Below are 7,901 nucleotides of genomic sequence, written 5' to 3'. Positions count from 1 at the left end.
AAAAAAAAAAAAAGAAAAGAAAGAAAGAAAGAAAAACATGTTTGATTTCAACTTCTGGCCTTCATGTGCATGCACACATGTACAACACACAAGACCCACACTAAGGATTGTATACAACACACACACACACACACACACACACACACACACACACACACACACACACCTATTCTGTTTACTTACCCAACTTTAGATTGGAGTATACATTCTTTAGATGTTTAATAGTTTTAGTTATTTAGATATTTTGGGTATAACCCCCTGTTGAATTAACAGCAGGCAAAGATCTTTTCCTGTGTTTTGTTGGCTCTCTCTTTACTCTGGTAGCTGTGTCTTTAAACACAATACATAGCCATGACAGCCGCTCACTCTTGCTGACTGTGGTCCTGTCCACAAAACTCTGGTGTGGTATCAGCCTAGGTCCCTGTGCACTGATTGATGGGTGGGAAAATATGGTATGTTTACACAATGGAGTTTTATTCAGTGATGAGAATTAAATCATGCTATTTGAAGGAAAATGGTTTATATAGAAAATTATAATGCTATATCAGGCCCAAAAAGAGAAGTGCCACACCAATGGTCTCAAATGCAGAATACTGGATATTGGAGGACTTTCTGTGTGTCCTGGCAGCCACTCCCAAATAACCACGCAGAGACTTAATATTCATTATAAATGCTTGGCTGATAGCTTAGGCTGTTTTTTGTTTTTTTGTGTTTTGTTTTTTAGCTAGCTCTCATAACTTGAATTAACCCATTTCTATTAACCTATGTGCTTCCTGCGGCTTGTTTACCTCATGTATGTATGATGTGGGATTCCCCTCTGTATGCTGTGAATACCACTGGTTAGTAAAGAAACCACCTTGGCCTGTTGCTAGGGCAGAACTTAGGTAGGTGGGGAAGACTAAGCTGAATGCTGGGAGAAAGAAGGGCAGAGTCAAGAAGAAGCCATGTAACTCTACCAGAGACAGACACCAGTCAGAATCCTGCCTGTGAGCCACAGCCATGTGGTGATATACAGGTTACTAGAGATGGGTTAAATTACAATGTAAGTGTTAGACAGTAAGAGGCTAGAGCTAATGGGCCAAGCAGTGTTTCTGTGTGATTATTTCGGGTCTGAGCTGCTGGGCAGCTGGGGAACAAACAAGTGGCCTCCTTTTACAGCATATGTACTTTCCATACTGCTCGTTCTTCATCTGCTGGCATCTCCTTGTGGCTCCTCACACTCTCCCCATCTTCTTCCCAGAGTCCTCCTAGTCTGACACGCCTGCCCAGCTATAGGTCAGTCAGCTCATTATTAACCAATGAGAGCAACACATATTTGCAGTGTAGGGAAATTGATCCACAGCATTTCCCCCCTTTTTGTCAAATTAAAAAGGAGGGTTTTAACTTTAACATAGTAAAATTATATACAAGAAAAATAGTTATCAAGTGAGAATGAATTACAGTTACAATGTCTAGTCCATTTCTATTTGGCAAAATTAAATAAAATACTTTATTATCTATCTTGTCATTGTGAGCCTAAAGTTTTGTAACTTTTATCAAAATTAAGGAGAACTTTAACTATTTAGTCTTTAACTCCATCAAGGATTCCCGAAGGGTGTAACATTACCTAATGACAGGGACATCTGTCTGGACAGTCACCCAAAGTTCTTCTATAACATTTGGGGCATCTATCTTTGTCCTACAGGCCTAATATATCTGACAGACTTTTTTGAGAAACAGGGAATTTTGAAGATCTGTCCTACCTTGTCGTGGAGAAGTTTTGCAGTCACTTTTTTTTTTTTTGCACCCTACTTGTCCAGTTTGGACAGTATACTGTCAGCAATTGAGGCAAAGTCATTTTTTTTTTTTTGCATTCTGCTGGTCCATTTTGGACAGTATACAGTCAGCAGTTGAGGCAAGGATAGTTTTTTTCCCCAAATGGATAGTTTTTGTCATAAAGAAAGCAAACTCCACATGGAGGTCCTTTGATGCCCATTAATTATCTCATCTAAAGTAGATTTTTTGCTGCCAGGAGCAGATGTGTCTCACTGTCATGAAAAGCCTTTGGCTATTAAACATATTAAATGCCATATTCTATATGTCTTTGAAGTGTTTGAAGACCATCTATCTATCTAAGCATATCTGTTTAATCTTGAAAACATACCTAATATGACTACAAGTATGATTATTATAGATGACTACTAACCTGTATTTTTAAATTATAATTACATTTTTAAATGAGTTGTTTAAGCACAATACCCCAAACAAGAGTAGAAACATACATACAGGATAGCAAAAATAACTTTAAATTTGTATCAATAAACCAGGATCCATACCAATGTAAAATATTTTGAGATTAATAATTGTCTTTTGGATCATTCCTGTATGAATTGAAAAATGACATGAAATAGAAGGGGGACTTTCAGGGAAGAGGAAGGGATGGGGGAATCCAGGAGAGCCGCTGTGCTCAGAGCATGTTACACACACACACACTTGAAATGCATTGTCCTTTCCAGTTAGAGTACACTGATGAGAAAAAGGATTTATCAGCAATGAGGTGTTCCGGTTGTTTCTCTGAGAAGTATCACCCTCTAGGGAGAGGTGTTCATAGACTTTCTCACTGGGTCCCTGGTAGAGATCACCCTTCCTGTCTGTCTGTCTGCTTGTCTGCCTGCCTTCATTTTCTTAGCATTTTATTGTGTTCCCAGAGGCACTGTAACTCGCATATGTGAACACTGCTGCCTTTAGACCCTTATTTGCATTCTTTCTTTTTTACTTCTTCCCGTTCTGCATTCCCCAATGAACAGAGGAGGCCTGCAGATTAGCAAATGGTTCTGGAGCTGAATGACAAGGAGGGGCTTGGAGTGTGGAGGCCGCTGAGACATGTGAGATGACATTGATGTTTGAGGGCAACAGGGAACCACGGAACCCCATTTTCTTTTGAGTTTTAGGAATCTTCTCATTTTCTGTCTCTACGGTTTGACTTGTTGAGTAAAAATCAAAGTGAAGGGAAAGAGGTGGCACGGGAGAGGAGAGCGGATGATGGATGAGACACCATGTGGGGGAAGTAGGGCTAGCCTCTCTTGATCCTGGCAAGCTTACAAATGGCTCTTGGCCTGAAACCAGCTTCAAGAGCCTGGCTTAGCTCATGCTGGTTAAGGTAGCTGAGTGGTGTAGCCAGAAAACATTATTCACAGCTCTCAGTAATGTGAATAATTTACTCCCTCCCTGGATAGAAAGAAACCCGGAAAGCCTTCGGGACTCTTTGGATAAAGTGCTCTGCAAACATGTCAGCTGAGTTTGGCTTTTATCGCTGAGGAGCCTGGCTAGGATGGAGACGGGAGTTAAGTTAAGCACGAGGATTTATTACCTGAGGGAACACCTTTTAACATAATTATTTTAAGAAAACAAATAGGTAATAAAAGAGAGGAAATCATATGCACATCATAAATTTTATTTAACACAGCTCTGTTTTGAGTGCAGGTGCAACTGACTCACTTTTGGTAAATAATTAACACTGTATCCACAGGCTTGTAAAATCCCATGTTGTCACCCAAATGCAATGATTACTTTACACACGGGCTCTAGCTGCACCTGTGACGGCCAGCTCTGACAGGTGCGCACAGCAAGCTCACCGCCCCAGTCAGCCGAAGAGCAGATTTGAAGGGTGCGACATGGGAGTTCCTGTCTGTCTATCTGTCTGTCTGTTGTTCACAGGGTGAGGGGAACAGAAGGAATTGGCAGAGGAGCAGAGAGAAGAAACTTGAGAGTTAGAGGAGGAGGAGGAGTGGGGACTTTACAGTGGAGTTTGATCTCCCAGTACTCCGTCTCCTTGGATGTTCTGCTCAGATTAAACAGGATGTTCAGAGTGTGACGGCCATCAAGGTACCCACGAGTCCGATGAGAGCTCCTTTGTACTGTTACATGGGATGGGAAAGTGACTTTGAGCTATGGGAGCTCTGGGTATCCTTGGAAAATGGCCTGATACCAATGTCATCCAAAAGGGAAGTGGTCTTTGAAAGGAGGAAATGAGCAAGGTCGAAATACAGTGTCCCAAGCGGAGCCGTCTTGGAATGAGGTTGGAAAGCAGGTGGCATAGTGCCAAGTGTGCTATTGATCAGAGAATCCTTTGAGAAGCTAAGTCTTAACTGTGGACTTCCGATCTGGGCAAGCCAAGTGGATGCTCTGATTCACTGTGGAGGACATCTTGGTGTACACACTCTACTTTGGGCTTCTCCCAGTTTATTGCTATGGAAGGGCTTCTGACCTCCTCCTACACATTATATAATTTATAATGCCCGTGATCACATGCTTATTGAAATGTAATATTATTTACATATAGTTCATATTATTCACTTGTTATTTGTTAATCTGTGAATTACTGCATTATCTTACAGTAATTTCTCAAAAACAAATACACTTACATTACAAAATGTAAAATTTTTTCTTAAAAAATTTAGAATTCTTTATGCACATGTGTGCATGCATGCATGTGTGTGCTCTTGTGTACATAAATACACATATATGTGTATGTGCATTAAATGTATGTGCATATGTATCTAAGATTCTTTTTCTTACATGCAGTGTGCCGTATGTCTTTGAAGCAGGGTCTCCTGTTGGCCTGGAACTTAACCAAGCAGGCTAGGTTGGCTGGCCGGCTAGCTCCAGGGGTCTGCCTAGCTCTGCCTTCCCAGCACTGAGATTGCAGGTGGGCATGACCACAGCTGGCTTTTCTTTTCTTTATTTGTAAATAATAATTTATTCTTATTATTTTTTTAATTTATTAATTTATTTTTTAAAAACTGTCTTTTCTCATTGTACATACCATCCCAGTTCCCAATCCCTCTCCTCCCCGTCCTTCCACCTTCCCCTCCACCCTAACCCCCCATCCACTCCACAGAGCAGGTAAGCACGTTGCTTTGAGGCAGAACCAAGGCTGAGCAAGGTATCCATCCAAAGAGAATGGGTTCCAAAAAGCCAGTACAAGCAGTAGGGATAAATCCTGGTCTCACTGTCAGTGACCCCATGATCTGCTCCAGTCATAAACTGTCACCCACATTCAGAGGGCCTAGATCGATCCTATGCTGGTTCCCTCGCTGTCAGGCTCAAGTTGGTGGGCTCCCATTAGCTCAGTGCCCCTCAGCTGAAGAACGGATGAGGAAAAGGTGGTACATTTCACAATGGAGTACTACTCAGGTAAAAACAATGACATGTCGAAATGTGTATGCAAATGGATGGAACTAGAAAAAACCATCCTGAGTGAGGTGACCCAGACCCAGAAAGATGAGCATGGTGTGTACTCACTCATGAGTGGATACCAGCTGTAAAGAAAGGAGAACCCTAAGAGAAACATATATAGATCCCCCTGGGAAGGGGAAATACACAAGATCTCCTGAGAAAGTTGGGAGCATAGGGTGGGGGTAGAGAAGGGAGGGTGAAAAGGGAAAAGGAAGGGTGAACATGAGCATGGCCTAGATGGGGGAATGGCAGAGAGGGAGAGCAAGGAAAGAGATGTCTTGACTGAGGGAGCCATTGTGGGCTATCGAGAAACCTGACACTGGGGAAATTCCCAGGAATCCACAAGGATGACCCCAGCTATGACCCTAAGCAATAGTGGAAATAGTGCCTGAACTGATCACACACACACACACACACACACACACACACACACACACACACACACACACACACTTATACCAGGGGACCGCAGGTTGGGACACCATGAACACAAGCCTGATTTCAGGTTAGAGGACCCCTGGTTTGGTGCTGTAGACGGGGTGAGAGCAGGAAGGGCCTTAGTGGTCTAGGTATGGACTTGGCTTCCTGGCTTCTTCAATGTTGTCTCCACTCTGAGAAAACAAGTCAGCAGAGACAAGCATCACTCAGGCCTGGAGAAGGGGAGTCTGCTGCCTGAAATCAGCATGGCGGGGAGGAGAACGGACTCCTGAGAGCAGGTCTCTGACTACACACCTGCTGTGGGAGTCCATGCTCCTTTACAAAGAAGTAAATGCTTTGTTGAGAAGCAGAATCAATGCTGTGCGTGTGTATTTATGTGTGTCTATATGTGTTTATAGTGTACACATATCTTTTTCATTTAGGACTTCTTGGGCTTCCTGAATCTGAAGATTATTGTAAATATTCCAAGATATCAACTCCTCAAACTTCTTGCACATTTACCTTTACACACTTCCTGAGACCTACTGGCTCCCATTCCTTCCCAGTTCCTTCCCAGTTCTGAATGTTTCCTTTCCTTTCTTCACACTGACGTCTACCACCCAGCTCACAGATTCTCTCCTCAGAGGTGTCTAGTCTGTGGCTCTAACTCATCTTTTAATTGCCTAACTTGGTTTTTAATTTTCATTTGCTCTTTTGTTCCTCCACTTTCAGGTTTAGCAGGTCACTCACTTACGTTCACACTTTCATGACTGCCCAGTAGTTTGGTATCATGTGTCTGAGGTCATTTCTCTCTTCAGATGCATGCATTCTGTTTTGTGTTCTTGGCAACCCCAACTTCTGCTTTGTGGCTTTGCTCTTGGTGAGAAAACTTCTGTTAACTCTTACTCATGTCAGCTTTTACCCTTGCACATGTTTCCTGATTTTAAATTATGAAATACATACTTGAATTATATACAGAAACTATTTGAGATCTGGCTTTAAGATTCTTGTCTAGGATCTGTGGATACAAATAGCAGGGATTATAGGGCTACATGGTGGTATGAGCCATGGGCTTAAACACAGAGAGACCGAGATCTAGCTCACAGATTCTCTCCTCAGAGATGTCTAGTCTGTGGCTCTAACTCCTAGAAATCCTTAGGAGTTGTCTCTTCCCCTTCTTTAAGAATCATCACAAAGGATCATTTAGACAGGTCACTGGGTAAAGCTCATTGCTGTCAGTCCTGACGACTTGGTTACCATGCCTGAAACCAACATGGTGGCTGAGGAAAATGGATGGTCTGAAAGTTGTTTTCTGACCTCCACACACCTGTTGTGGCAAGCAATGCTCCCCCACAAATAAATAAATGTTAAAAAACAAACCCAAACCCAGAATCAATACCTCGCCTCCTCACACAGTCTCCTTCTTGTGGCCGTTATTTCCCGAGGGTCCTGTGTTCATTACGTGGTGGTCTCTGAGCCAATCTCGTCCCTTACATAAATCTGTGGCTTGGCCTTCTGTTTTCCTCCCACAGCCCCAGACGCTGCCAGACACTCCATCTCTCAGCCGGAGCTGTTACTTCTTTCTGTCCAAGGCTGTCCTCACTTTTAGAATGTCAGGGCTTCCTCTAAGTTCGTGTGAGGTTAACCATAAAAAGAAATAAGACTGAATTTTTCTATGTTAGCTTTAATCATTTCCTATTTGGAGGCTTTTGACGAATGCCGTTGGCTATTTTGGTGAAAATGGGACATACTGGAACCAAAATGGAGGTTAGGGACATTTAGCCTGAGCAGTTTGACTGTTGTTTCCCTAGCACAGGTCTACTGGGTCCACAGGATGGGAAGCCATGAACACATGTACGAGCCTGAATTTGGGCCAGAGGACCCCACGGTTTGGTGCTGTAGGAGTTGACAGCAGAAGGGCCTTGTGTCCGTACGAGCTCAGCTTCCTCAGTGCTGACTCTGCTCTCAGAAATGAGCCAGCAGAGACAAGCGTCAGCATCTACAGCAGAAGTTCTTTCCGTGGATGCTTCCTTCCTCGCCATCGTCTTTGTTACATCAGACATGTCCATGCAAATGCATGCAACAACTGCAGAGCAAAATTTCAAGTCTTGCAGTAGAGGCAGGATGTGTGGGGTTGACAGAAGTGGTCCAGTGACACAGAACTCTTGAGATCTCTTCTTCTTCTTCTTCTTCTTCTTCTTCTTCTTCTTCTTCTTCTTCTTCTTCTTCTTCTTCTTCTTCTTCTTCTTCTTCTTCTCCTCCTCCTC

Source organism: Microtus ochrogaster, linkage group LG9 (genome assembly GCF_000317375.1).
Source record: "Microtus ochrogaster isolate Prairie Vole_2 linkage group LG9, MicOch1.0, whole genome shotgun sequence".
NCBI lineage: Eukaryota > Metazoa > Chordata > Mammalia > Rodentia > Cricetidae > Microtus > Microtus ochrogaster.
Note: the sequence above shows the minus strand (reverse complement) of the source record.